Source organism: Puntigrus tetrazona, chromosome 6 (assembly GCF_018831695.1).
Source record: "Puntigrus tetrazona isolate hp1 chromosome 6, ASM1883169v1, whole genome shotgun sequence".
Lineage (NCBI taxonomy): Eukaryota > Metazoa > Chordata > Actinopteri > Cypriniformes > Cyprinidae > Puntigrus > Puntigrus tetrazona.
This window is the reverse complement of record NC_056704.1, coordinates 6,640,728-6,656,198: the sequence shown is the minus strand read 5'-3', so window position 1 is coordinate 6,656,198 and position 15,471 is coordinate 6,640,728.

The following is a 15,471-nucleotide window of genomic DNA, read 5'->3' as shown; positions in this document are numbered from 1 at the left end:
TAATGAATGAATAACATAATTGTAATTTAAGAGCTAACATCTTACGATAGTTAAAATGATACTTTAAATCTCACAGTTATGAGTATATTTCTCACAGTTTTAGAGGCAAATGTATCATTTCAATATACACTAGCAGTTATGAGAAAAAATTGCTTGTGATTCAGAATTGAGAGATATTAGCTAATTAGTTACCTTATTGAATGATGCATGTATCTTTTCTACTGTACTGTGTTTTCTACTTTTAAACAGTATAAACTCAGAATTGTGAGATAAAAAGTTGCAAAAAAAAGTTGGATATAAGTTGACATAACTTATCGTTATTATGATAAAAAATGCACCCCAAAGTTTTGTCTTTAATATTTGATTATGGTTACAAATCAACATTTGGTCTCAAACGATTTCCCCTCTATGCCATTTGTTAAATTTGCAGCCCTGCCAGAAAAAAAAACAGCCTTTTTATCCTTTCTAACATAGTTTTTTTGAATCGCTGTCTAATTAGTTTTATTATTTATATAATGCGTTTCGCAAGAAAAAGTCCAAATCGCACAAATCAAGGTTTAACCTCTTGTTAATCCCACATGTTTTGAAAAGCCTCATATAAAATGAATGGAAAACAAAACAGCTCATATAATATTTATATAACCCTCCTGGTTTTCTGAAGGTCAAGCACCTCCTTTCACTGACAATTTGTTCAATAAAGGAAAAAAGGAACATTTTTGCCCCTATTTGATACCTCGCTCGTGGAAGTGCCAAATTAACTGCTGATAAAATAAATAAATAATATATATATATTCTTTTTTTTAAAAATCACAGTTCAACCACTTCCAAAAAAAGGGAGATTTCCCCAATGAGCAGCGCAGAGTCTGAAGACACAGCACATAAGTCATCAGGGAGGAGGTAATTTATTTTCCCTGCGTTTAATATGTCACAGCCCAATGCTTGTGTGTCTGTGGTGTGCGAGCTGCTTGGCACAGGCCGCTGTCGTAGCCGGCTGCCTCCTCCACCGATACCTGTGGTGTTCTTCATGGTTCAGGGGCTCCTAATTTAAATAGGAAGTTGCACATATTTCACAGAAACACTGGGAGCTGAGGAGCGGGGTGAGGTAGGGGGTGCTTTAACACAGGATGGGGCAGATGATGTACTACTGCATGACGTGTGGATGATCCCTCCGAACGTGCCGGAGAGGGTCACGGATCAGAGCGGGCAGAGGTGTAGCGCGGCTACAAATGGCAAAACATGCTGGTAGCCGGCAGGAGCGTGCTGATGGGCCATAGCCTGCTCCGAGTGCTCAGCGAAGCACTTGGAAATATGACGGTAATTCACTCACCATGCACCCAAACGAGTTCTTCCTTTAGTTATACTGGATTCACGGCGCTCCAAGGCAACCATCCAGTAATATGCAGGATTTAAACATGATGCAACCTTTAAAATAAATAAAATAGCAATCAGCGATCAAAATCAACGTAGTTCTAGGAAAAATATAACCACACTTGTCTCGTAGTATTAATTTTTGTTACTGGCCAAAATAAATATGGCATTTTCCACAATACATGGTTAAAGACAAAGTCCATCAATATTCAAAAACTAATTTCACTCAGATATTGATAATACATTTTATGAATAATTACTTTTTATGGTAATTAACGTAAATGTGAAATTCTGAAGTAGGACTGAAATAGTATTTTCTTGTAAATTGGACTCTTACTTTTCATTTAATTGAAATAATCCCTTCACATTTTATACTCTTATGTCAAGAGTGTTTTTTTTGTGTGAATTTATATGTGAATTCATTTTTACAGTAATCATTTTTATTCATCATTAATCATTTTCAGCAGTCGCGGTTGACATGCTTTGTGTTTGCCTGAGTATTTCAATGAACTTGAATGCTAGCATTTCCCCCCCCAAAAAAATATTCATTTGACTAAGACAAATCAGAAATCACAGTTTGTTTGTTTTTATGAGACAGGAAAAATGATCTAAAAAAACACAAAAGTAAAAAAAATACTCCCTAAAAGGACTTTCTCGAAAATATTTGCAGGGATATAGGTTATGCACTTTTTCTACACAAATAGAGCATACAGATGTAAATGTGCAAATAGGCGATGGCTTGCTTGTTCAAACTTGCTTGAGAAGGGAAATATTTAGTGTTTCAACTGTACTCGGTCCGCACATGGTCAAAATGGGTTCCAAGCTTCTCTCACGTTATAAAGATATCAAACAGACGACTCGAACTAAACTGTAATTTCATTATCAGCCCCCTCTGTTGTGAGCTAATATTGCGCTTTCAAGTTTAGTCGTTTCATTTGAAGCAACTGCACCTAAAATCATTTAAAGGTCCTTTACTCTGGGCTAAAATAGCACAGTAACCCAATCAATAGATTGCACCTTGCCTCATGTGGCACAGATAATCTATTCAGAGCTGTATCTCACTGGGCTCTCTGCTCAGACCAATATTTATCTGAGCTCAAAATCAGCATCATCTCTTATACTGAACACGCACACACATATACACAAGTACACCAACTAGGCCGGATCAAGCTAGCATTGACCTCTGACACTTGACCTCTGACACCGTGACCTGTTGTCTGATGGCCTATCGATTACGTCTGGGCTTTACTGGGTAATTGCTGGATTGTAATTACATTACATTTTATGTAGCCCATAATATGGGCATTATTTTCGAAAGACGCTTTGACGTTTAACTTTCTTTGTGTGCCATTTTGACGACCAACTGAAGTTTTTTGTAGTATTGTACTGTATTTCTCACACTGAAGGAGCAATACTAAGTCTGACAGAAAAGTAATCAGGCATGTCTCTGCCTTACCCTCAAGGACCCCTTTAGTGAGACTTAGAATTTTCCATTAGGCACAGAGGGCTTGGTTCCCGTTGCTATGTTTCCGGGCTCATTGACTGTGTAACCATGGGGAAATGAGAGACAAAGCCTTGCGTCTTCTGGCGGGAGTTGTCATGGGAAACTCGAGGTTCAGGTCAATGATTAACAGATTTGAAATCAACTTTGTAAACTGGAAATCGGATGAAGCAATCTTATTTTCAAAATAGAATGTCATTATTTTATTGAAAGTTGGGTGCGTTTTTTGGTACATCTGTGCACACTTTGCGTACATAAAGAGAGATTTTAATCATCTTTAATCTCTCTGGTATCCCTGCAACATGAAATAACATACAAATTAAAAACTAACAGAAAATATTGTCATAGCACTGGTAATAAGTATGAAAACAGAACTTCCAGAAGGAGAATTAGAAAAGATTACGTTCTGCTGAATCTCTCAACTTGACATGAAGATGCGAAACCTTTTTGCCGCGGTATTAAAACTGAAACAGCGGTTCTTTGATGTTGGCCACTGATGCTGCTGTGAAAGACTTCAAAACCTTAGCGTAAATTGAGTTTGTTGTGTATACAAGCACCTGCCAGATTTAATATTGAACGGATGATCCAAAATGGATTTTTGATCCCAGTAAAATGAGGAAAGATGTCTGAAACAACAGGAAAAGGGAGGGGGAAAATCTATAGCCCGCCAAAGCTGAGATTTCTGCTCCCAGGTGAAGAATATTTCTCTTCTCGTCCTTCTCTGATGCATCCTTTTGATAGGCGGGTTTCCATGTAAAGAAAAACCTATAGGTCTGACCTTCTTACTACTTTGCCTGCGGCTATTCACAGATTGCTTGTTTTTTTGTGTGCGCCTCATCCTTGGGGGGTGATCCGAATCAAACCGGCATAAATATTTCAGTGCATTTTTCCCGCTCCTCTGGCCTTCTTGTTAATACACTTAGTTAAATCGCACCCTTAATAATACAATATTATTATTAGTGTAATGGTGATATAACATACCTTCATTGTATCGAAATAAATCAAAACCAATCTACAAAAAATAATATATCAAATCACAGGTAATGAAAATATGTTGAAAATATGGTATCCACTTATTGTTAAAATAATTATTTAACTCATTTTTAAGAACTGGTATTAGTTGCGTTTATAAATGTATAAATATTTTCCAGTGTAAGACAGAGATAAAATTTCATCGACATAAAATAAAATATAGAAAGTCTTTGGAGATGTGTCTGGACATCTGGTAGCCATCTCAGAGTAACTGGAGCTATGCCAAGGGTACTCAAAAATGAAAATGACTTCATTATGAAGGTGTAATCAGAGTGAATATAACATAGCTATGAGTCTGCATAGCTAAGTTTAACCATCCTTCATTGTAAAGTCAGTTTGGATTCCTCGAAATTCAAAGTCAAAGGTCGCTGACGAGAAAAATGAAAACACCCCAAGCTGTAAATCCAAATACTTTAAACAATAAAAATACATTTATCATGTGGTTGTCGTATCAGTGTAATGAGAAAAGTCTGAACCAGTTCCAATGTTTATTTATATAAACGACACATATTATTGGACATTAATTAAATGGCCACTTAGCGTAGATGAAACAGTACTCAAAAACTCTCTCCAGTGTGTCAAAATGGACAGTCCATTAGACAAATAGTATGAAACGACTGAAGAGCCGCATGTGTTGATGAGAGGCCTGACGAAGAGCCACATCGTCTCTGTCGGAAGCTTGACAAACACATTACGGGAATAAACTCTTGGACTCAATCCATTTTGTCAATTCAGCTGTTGAAACAGTTCACACAAACAAATGCTCAGAGTAAAAGGAGGTCACGCAGGTGTCAGTTCAACTAGTACTGGATAGTCAAAATCTCTCATTTTAGACAACTGTATTGGATTAAAAGAGTCGGGATGCAGTGTATTATCCAACAATAATTAGTCTCACAATGGAAACACTGCAAAGGTTATCTGCACGTCAAAATCTTGATTTGGTAAGACTTCAGATTACCTTCGGATGTGTTGCATTCATTTATTATATTATGTTACATTGGCTTTGGAAAAACGAAAACTGATACACCACGGAGGCATGTGAAAAAAACACATACTTACAGTACATGACACCATGAGGCAGAAGTTATACATAGAAAAAATGCTTCCAGATAACAATTTTTTTTTCATATTTTTTCTTATTATGAGCTGTTCCAAGTATATCTGACAGTGCAAGCTGCCCATTTAAAACAATGTCTTATACTTAAGTACAGTGACTGTAATTGCAAACCTGACTGAGATATTGACAGGAAAACAGGCTGCAAGGAATAAATGGACCTGAGAGTTGTTTTTCAGCAATTGTAAACAGGGTTACCATTGGCAGCTCGCAAAGAAAAGTAGATACAAACAGTCTGCTCTGAACAGGCTGTGCGAAGATTGAAATCTCCTTTAATGAACTGCTGTAGTTGAAATTGTCAGCTACAGCTGGGCTAAAGCAGGAGAGAGCTGGACAAATAAAGAAGCTCAATGAAAGCAGAGTGTCTGTCAGTACACATTGCCACAATTCCACTTGGATTTACATAATTATCAAGCTTAGTCGAGATATAAGACACAATATAGGAAGATTTACTCTTAAAGGTACCAGCTAATAAAGAATATCCCTCCTGAGGACTGAAAGTAAACTCGACTGTCGTATCCAAACCCTGTAATTTTTCTGACACATCAACACCTTTGAACGCAGTGCAATTTTTCACAAGCTAGAACCGAGAGTTTGTTTCCTGATGACCTACAGCTGCAATCAGCTCAATCAAACACTTTGCCTTTATTAGGAGTCCAAAGATGTCCTGAAAACAACCCTGAATGATGTGTTTAGAGGGCAATTAATGGCACCTGACTGTTTCAGTGAGGGACAAGCAATTCCTGCCGCAATCCATCTGAAGTAATTATGCCACGGGGCTGAAAGAGCCATTTCTTGTCTCCCCACCCCTCGCGCAGACAGAGGAGGCTGCCGTGATGGAGCGGGGTAGGACAAAGCCAAGCGTCCTCTCCAAATGATCCACTACCGTGTTTAACGGCCGCTTTTCTACTTTGTAATATTAATGAAGTTCTCCACTTGGCATCCTCCACCTGTGTTCCTGAAGAGCTTCCTGAAGAGGATAAGAGGAAAAGGCAAATGGCACAGATGAAAAAAAAAAATAACGTTGTGATACATTTTTCTTTCCAAAATATTTGGTGTCAGCTATTCATCAGGAGAAGCCAGTAAATCATGGATGTAAGAGTGAAGATCGAAAGCAATTACCATTAGGGCAGTGGTGGTGCGCACGGGCTCTCTGTGCCCTGTGTCTGAATCTCAATGCTCTTCAGAGTGTGTGTGTGCACTTTAAGCTTGCAATCAATATGGCCAAGCGGTTAGCGTCCAAGAACTCCCTTCAAGTGCTTTCGTACAGCGCAGCCCCAGACCCTTCCTCCACAAAAAAAAAAAAAAAAAAAAAATGTCAATTCATTTCAGCGTCGACTATTCTGGGGGAAAAGTTGTTCTTGTGAAACATTATTGACATACTTTAACCCACATTTCCAGCATCCAAGGCGAGGAAAGTCAATTCTCATTTGGAGACAGCGGTGATGCTTTTCCCCGTGGACTGTCCATGCGGCCGGATTACGGAGGTCGGCGGTTGGGGTTACAAGGTCGGAGGTCACAAGGCTACTCCTGGCCCAAGGTCAAGGTGACAGTGGGATATCAGACCGGCCCTCATCTGCTTCGGTAGCCTTGTAGCCAATCAATACCATTAAAAAGTCTGACTGATCTATTGGTCTGCCCCTCCTCTTCTTCCCTTTCCTCTGTGTCTCTCTTTCTTTCTATGTTCACTTGAAATCATTCATTTCTCCTCTTATATTCTTCTGACTAACAGGTCTCATCTAGATAGAGCCCGGCTGCAGATGGACAGCCCCGGCAAGATCGGTCTTGTATTGTTTGAACAATGTTTTATTAAGCCTCTGCTCTCTTTAATATTTACATTGGTGCATTTGAGGGTCTGAGGCAGCATGAAGCAATTACACACATGACCAAGCCGATAGCCACAGAAATAGCGAAGGCCTTTATCATTGCGGCAAAAAGAATATTAGCAATTCTCTGGCACTGCCACAGATGTAGTTTGCATTTCAATTAAACAGGAGGAAAATACTGGTCTTTTCTTCAAAGTCTATGTCAATCGTTACAGCAGCATAAAGCGTGGAGGGCAAGTTGGGTCTCAGTGCATTGTGGCGGCATACAGAATTAAACAAGCAGGGAAACACAAAAACCTACACCAGTGTCCTTCATCTTCAGTTGGGTGGTACACATTAACTACAGCTTCATCTGAAGCCTGTAGAATCACATCTTTTCGGTGCCCTTAATGTGAGATTCCATAACATAACAATAACTAATGTTTAGAAGTAAATGTTTATATGCAAGTTTTAATCTTATATATTTAACCTAATTATTTTAACAATATAATTTTGGTATTATTTTTGTACTGAGCAATGTATTGCAGAATCACTGCTTCATTCATCCAATGCCGGTTTAAATAGTGGGGTGCAAGCTTCCCAGGTAAGTGGAGATATGGAAACAGTAGTTATCTATTGAGATCATGTGACTGATCGTATCACTGATACAAACATTAATATAATTATACAATAACATTAATATAATGCCATGTTTGTCAAGTATTATGGAGAGCACAATAGGAAGCAGAAGCTGTGCTTCAAGGGCATCAAAAGTGAAAACAGGTTTATGCTTTGTTTTAAGGTGATATTGTTAGAGTGTAATTATTATTTTCCCCCTCGATAATAAAGTTGGAATTCATTGTCAGAATTTTTTTTTGTACAATAGCACCAGGGTTGTTCCTTAATTTGAATTAAATTAAATCTAAAATTGTATGCTGTGATTTTTTTTTTGTACTACAAATACCAAATCAAGATGAAATTAGAAGTCTTTATAGTGTGAATTTAGATGTATTTTTGTGGCTGTCTTGCAGGTGGCTGCACGAGTCTATCTCACGCTACAATTACTCCAGAGCACTCGTAGATCTAAGACGATTTTCAAGTGCTACTTAAGTTACGATGCTTTTGGGAAACAGCCTGTAATTCTGAGATGATCCGTACGATCATTTCTACGATTTATTTTGGCTTACAGTGCTTATGGGAAATGCGGCCCAGAAGGTTTTGTTGGTTAAATAAGTGCTGAGCGACCTGGATTGATACTTCAGCTTCAAAAAGAATTATGTGTCCATAACACATGACACATTTCCCAACAGAGAGTGAAATATTTAGCTCCCTCTTCTCCAGGACTTCAGGGAGTGTTGAGGGTTGAGTGTGTGTTGCTTTGATAATCAAATTGCCGTGCTCCTCCAAAACACATTACGGAAAGTAATTGCATGAGTTAGAGGTAGAGGTAGAAGTTAGTTTCTCCTGTGTGCTGACAGTGCTGCAAGCGTGGACCGGAATCGGCCCGTGACGACAGATACGAGGTTGGTTGTGTGATGGAGTGTGAATGCTCGTGTGTGTGTGTGTTGTGAATTTGTTTGACAGGGAATTTGAGACAGCAAGACATGGTTCTGAGGGATGTGACACCCTTTGTGACCCGTCATTTATCAGACAATAAACAGCAGGTCATGTGACCACAACCCTTGCATTCCCATTGGTCTCTTAAGCTGATTAGTATGCAGGTGACGGTGCGTGGCCTCAGCCCCCCACGTTCACTCCATGGAGCCTCCATCACAATGAATTATCGGCCTTAGCGGTGATCAATTGGAGCAGGCCACTTCCTCAGCACCTGACGGGGGCAAGAGGCTCGAAGAGTGGGTGGAAAGTTTAACATTTCAGAGTGGCACATTTTCTGCAAAAATGGATGGATGCGGAGAGAGAGCGAGACGGAGACGGAATGGGTGAGAGGGTGGGGAGAGACACCAGATGTGCTCCGTTTCGGAGCCACTCATTGGATGGCGACAGCCAAGCGTGGCGTGTAGCCTGAGGTGCTAACAGTAAATATTACAATATCACAAGATTCTGCCTGCAAACACCATTTTGTGGTCTCTGAGTCAATTCCCTTTTCCCCCCTGGTGTTGAGCGTTGATGGAACTAACTCTGTGAGAAAGAAAATATATACACCATCCCCATATTTCAAATGTAAAATGCACCAAGAGCTTCTTTGCTGCACATTAGAGTCAACTTAAGTCATGATGGAACTGAGAGTAAATCAACAAGCCACCATAAGGACAGAGATAGCACTTTTAAGAGTTTCTGAGGAATAATGGCAATGCCGGGATTCATGGGATTGCATTTGGCTTCCTGTGGCGTCAGAGCTTTTTTTGTCATTTGGCAAAGAGCAGTGATGTCGTCCCACCATGGGTGCCCGGCAGATGGGCTTCTGTGTAGAGAAATGAGCCGGGAGCAACCTCTATCACTTCTGCTCTCTCTCTGACTTTTTCTTTCTCTCTTTCTATCTGGCTCTCTCCCTGAGCCCCCTCCCTTTTTCATGTCCTGGGGCTGCTGTATCTCTTCTCTGAGCTGTGACAGTAGGAGCTCTGTGGGAGGTGAGTTGGTCGAGCCAGCCCCAGATGCAGGAGCCCATCTCAGGCTTGTGCTACCGGAAAATCTGCCTCTTCACGCTCTGCCGAGTACACACGCTCGCTCTGATGAGAAAGCGCCACGGCTGAATCTTCTGGTGGAAAAACATATACCTTGTGGTGCTGGCTAGAACGTGCCAGAGGTCCTTTCACAGCAGTGTGTGGGTTCAGTCTCCAGTCTAGCCATAGGTGCGCCGTACACCCCTCGCGGCCTTTCAGTTCAAGCGTGTCTTTCTCAATTCTCTCCCAAATATCCACTGCGAGTCTCATGTCATGCATGCACAGACCGCCTCAGCTGTACAGCACCTCTACCAGATTTCCACACGGATGCTATAACCAGAAAATCCATATGCTCATATTGTTGTTATTTGGACAACCCCAACACCAGTTTGTGGATTAAAAAGCACAGGTACTAGTGTTTCAATGATATAAAGCTTAAACAATGTGATCATAAAGGTCTAATTTTTTCAGTCTTTTTGCAATTTTTATTGATTTCCGAGAACAGGTTTGTCACCAAGTCAAGTAATTAAAAATTTAATCAGATGTGTGTTTGGGAAAATCAAAATTTTTAAGTTTTGCAAAGTATTGGTGAGCCTTTTGAAGATATTCAGTAACTTTATTTGAGGAACAGACAGTAAGAGATTGTTAAAATAAAGTTCACAGAAACTCTTGCCTCCATTGCGGCTGTCAAATGTAACCCTCAGGGTTATATTTTTGGTCCAGAGTCTCAAATGACATCCTCCAATCTACATTAGTGTTTGCTTACAACAGTTATCATGATAAAATATGTTTTAATGTCCCATTATTATGCATAATCTGAACCTAAAGGTCTGTGCTTTTGCTTAAAAGGGCTGTAGTTTATTTGTATGGTATAATGGGTTGTGTATTTGATTTCCCATTCTTTATTTATGATGGAACAGTGTGCGGTTAGCAAATTAATGAGGTGTAGATCATTTAAACCAAATCCCCATCCGTGACAGAATGGAAAAAAAAACCTTGGGAGAAAGCAGGCTCAGTTAAGGACCAGTTCTCTTTGGGCCAGATGACCAGCACTTAATTTCCAGTTTAGTCTTAAATACAGCTATGTCAGATTGTCTATTGTGTGTGTGTTCTTGTTCCTGTGATCTGTCCATGGAGCTCATCTAGGTGTTTTGGTCTATGAAAAAGGTCATCTCTGTTGGTGCTGGATACCATCTGATCTGGATACGAACTGAGAAACAGATTAAGAAAGAAACAGACTAATATTAGCATTGATACCATTCTTTTAATGCAGCCTAACAATCCTTTAAAAAAATTGAATAATAAAAGCATATTAGTGTGTTATGTGTAGGCTAGATTAAAAAGATGGGTCTTTAATCTAGATTTAAACTAACGGAGTGTGTCTGCTTCCCGAACAGTGTTAGGGAGATTGTTCTAGAGTTTGAGTGCTAAACAGAAAAAGTCTGATATTTTAGGCATTATCAAATGAGAGAGTTATTAATACCTGCATTTAAACATGAGAGCAGACTGGACTATCCCTAAGCCATCCCTATTTATAATTTTCATATAGTAAACAAGCCTTGTATATATATATATATATATATATATATATATATATATATATATATATTGTGACGGGAGGAGCCAACGACAGACACAGTGGGCGTGGCGTCAGGCCTCGAGAGGCTTTTTATTATTGACAAAATAATAATACAAAATAAAGTGTCCAAGGGGAAGTGTCCAAATAAAAGGGGGATCTGGTGTCCTCGCTGTGCTCGGGTAACGTGCAGGTTTAGGCCGTGTTCCAGGGGAAGGGTCCAGGTAAGGGGCGGAGTCCGGCGGTCGCACGCGCTCCCCTTTTTCTGGCCCGGCGCAAGGGGCGGCGGCTTCTTCCGCGGCGTCTCCGTCGCTTCGCGTTCGGCGGCAGAGTGGGATGAGCTGTGTGCTCACAGCCTGGACTACGGGGTCCCACGATGCACTTCTCGGACGGCGGGTGAGGTCCATCGCGCACCCTTCCTGGACCCACGAGGACACCAGCGTGCATGCACGGGGAAGAGACCGGTCTCCCGAGGAGAGGCGTTCGGTATTTAACGGCGACGGTAACGAGGCTAACTCACTTCAGGTGTGCCTCGCACACACGCCGCCAGACCTGAACAATACCCGCCCCTCCTCTCGAACACACCCACTCCCGTCGCGAGCCTGGTGAAGGGCGGCGAATAAAGGACGGGGTGATGGTGACAATAAAGAGGAGGGGCAGCCGACTCGTCACATTCCCTCCCTGCCGTCAACCCCGTCAGGCGGTCGCCGCCACGCAGGAGTGCTACCTTCCTCAACCAGGCTCCAGCGGTCGGAGTGGGCGGGGCAGGGATTCCTCTCCGGGCAACTCCCCTCTCGCACCGGGACAGAGAAACCGGGAATTAGTCGAAATGCTCAACCAGCCACCGGGTAAATGACAGTAAGCAAGCGTCACTTACCCTTCCTGGTGGCTGGGAGCGAGTCTCCGTTGTTCCTCCGTCCCGGCATGGATACCAGCGAGAGGGGATGACGTCATCAGATGTTGCCCAACTGTGCCGTCTAAGCTCCGCCTTGCCCGCATTCTCCACCACTGTGACGGGAGGAGCCAACGACAGACACAGTGGGCGTGGCGTCAGGCCTCGGAGAGGCTTTTTATTATTGACAAAATAATAATACAAAATAAAGTGTCCAAGGGGGAAGTGTCCAAATAAAAGGGGGATCTGGTGTCCTCGTCGTGCTCCGGGTAACGTGCAGGTTTAGGCCGTGTTCCAGGGGGGGAAGGGTCCAGGTAAGGGGCGGAGTCCGGCGGTCGCACGCGCTCCCCTTTTTCTGGCCCGGGGCGCGAGGGGCGCGGCTTCTTCGCGCGTCTCCGTCGCTTCGTTGCTCGGCGGCAGAGTGGGATGAGCTGTGTGCTCACAGCCTGGACTACGGGGGTCCCACGACGCACTTCTCGGACGGCGGGGTGAGGTCCATCGCGCACCCTTCCTGGACCCACGAGGACACCAGCGTGCATCATGCACGGGGGAAGAGACCGGTCTCCCGAGGAGAGGCGCGTTCGGTATTTAACGGCAACGGTAACGAGGCTAACTCACTTCAGGTGTGCCTCGTCACACGCCGCCAGACCTGAACAATACCCGCCCCTCCTCTCGAACACACCCACTCCCGTCGGGAGCCTGGTGAAGGGCGGCGAATAAAGGACGGGGTGATGGTGACAATAAAGAGGAGGGGCAGCCGACTCGTCACAATATATATATATATGTGTGTGTGTGTGTGTGTGTGTGTGTGTGTGTGTGTGTGTGTGTGTGTGTGTGTGTTTTAAATAAAGCTATTATGTTACAAATACAAATATTATTATATTCAGCAAAATTCATTATTCATTCTCAATTGTTCCTTTCTGAACAAGGTATTTGACACACAGTTTAAGTAACTCTCCAGCAGTTGTTTCAATAAATCATTATTTGTAACCTCACAAATGTAGCTTGGGGTGTTCAGTCTGACAGTCATGTAGTCAGTATAAATCAAGACTTCTCACTGACTCATAGTCACACTCTTCACATCAACAGCACAGTCACCTCAAGAGTACTTTATAGAAAAGAAAGTGTCTCAGAGGTTTAATGCTGAGCCTTCACACACAAACACAATTTCAGCCCTCCCTCTCCCACTCTTCCTCATACTCAAGTTCACACAAAAAGTCTTTCCTGATGCGGTTTTCTTTTAAGCGCCTTACCTGCTCTTTTTTCTTTTTTTTTAATATGCATTTTTGTCATAGATGAAGGGAACAGTTTACAGGCACAATTCGTTTCAAAGTCAAACCTGTCTTGAAAATCCCGGTCGAGCCCCCAAATTTTTCCTGGTCCTTTCTTAATTGATGATTCATGATGTTTTAATGCGATCAGTGTCCAAAGCAATCGTGCAGATAAGTGGTTGGGGAAGGAGGGTCTTTGGAGACGAGACGCCCAGGGTCCTGAGGTCAACCTGTTAAAGTTTCATTTCAGGAAATAAGACCAGAGTCAGCAGTCTCTCTTCAGCAGTGTCAGGCAACTATGGCAGCTTATCAAATTCCCACGCCTTCTGCTTTAAATTACAAATCACTTCCACTGCAGAAACCTTCTTTATTACTCCACAAAGTGCTTATGCTTCAATACAAATAATGGTTTGATTACTTTGTTGTAAATTAATCTAATAAATCACATTCCTGTTGACTTTTGCACAGAGATCAAAATGAGTCTAAGTCAAATTTAGGAACCATACCTTGAATGCTATACTCCGTTCATCGATATCTCTTGAGTAGTATGAAATATTTAGCACTTAGCTTGTGCGTTTTATGCGTACATACGCATACACGATTTCCTGACATACTGGGCTTTGACAAAGACAAGGACAAAACATGCATTGCTATGCAGATCCTGACTCTCATACCCATGACATGGGACTCATTATTCAACATGCAAGCACTTTCTGACTCCAGTATCTAATCTAGTGTCTTACACATATTCATGAGCGGTAACACGATGCTGTAAGCATTTACACTAACATATGGTCATTTAAGTGTCATTACATGCTGGTTACATTACAAAAGTAAATCCAGCCCTTACGCAATCAGGCTAGTCTTAATTTCCGTAATTTGAGGACAGTTCTACTAACAATGCTTGCTTGTAAAAGAATGTTTAAAATTCATACACCTGGACTTATTGTGTTTGTGTGTGTGTCTGTGTGTGTGTGTGTGTGTGTGTGTGTTTGATGGATATACAGTATGTAGGTTAACAGGAACCATGTCCCTCCTGGAGGGAGGACTCTTTTATAATGCCTCTATATATGAACACACACTCCCTCTCGCTCTCTTTTTCTGTCTCTCCTCTCTAAAAATGCCCTGGGAGATCCTATCAGGCCCACAATGGTGCGACAGCACTGAGGTGTGAAAAAGTAGCCAAAGCAGAACAATTGTGGTGCGATTAAGCCTCGGTTACAGTTCATTCCCGCCTCTCTGCCTCTATCTGGAAAATTCAATAGAGTAACCTTAAGAATTTAATTGATGCTGCCAACAGGATTACAAAGCCGGGGCTCGATGGAGGCCAGGGACAGCTGATTAGCAACAGGGTAATTGTTAATTGATTGATGTATCCCCTTACCTCTCTCCATGGGCCTTTTATAAAGTGTTTTGTTTGCAGCCGGGCGGCTCAGTACAGCTGGACAGCGCATTACCATACATCTTCCTTTCCCTGTTTCTCCAGACTCTGAGAGAGCAGGGCAGGACAAAAGACGGCAGAGAGACAGGAGTGGAGGTCGGTCGTGAGGGCTGTCCAGTGCCCCATGACTCAACAAACAAAGGCAACTGACAATCTACTGCCACAGGGTTACTACCACCTTCCCTCTCCCATGAAGTCCTACTTCTGTGGAAGGCAATTCATTTAACCAGTGTTTTTCAGTATCCATTACCTTCTGAATTTGCTGAACTTTCTGATTGAGATATCTGGTGAGCTTTTATAGCAATTCCAACCACTCCTGTATGTCCCATTTCATCTCATTTGAGCCATTGTTTCACTCCCGTTAGCATTCTAATTGTATGCCTCTATAGCAGGATTACATGATGACTCAAGAACCTAATACAAATAGTACAGTGAGGGATCTTTTTAACCTCGGCTTTGTTATTGGAATATCCATTGGAGATGTTCTGTTGGCTTTTGATCGAACAGACACTGTAAAACCCATTTGAGTCATGAAAGAGAAAATGCTGTGAGATTTGTATGGTTTTGTATGTGTTTGCTTTCTCATTTCAATGGGATGCAGCCAAGCTTAGGTTAGTTAAGTCTAGCTCAGTATATCCCATCCAAGATAGTCTTGACTTGTCGAGTCTAACCCGCCCCAACCAAGCAATATTTATTCCTGCAAGTTCTCCTAAACACCCTCAGTGCCGGCCGTGCCTCAAGGGGATCAATGGATGCTTAATAATGAAGAATTTATTCTGGCTTCCTGCTGGAGTTATTGTATTCAGGCTTGATTAAAGGAGATGTTGCCAGAGAAGCAGTTTTCCAAATG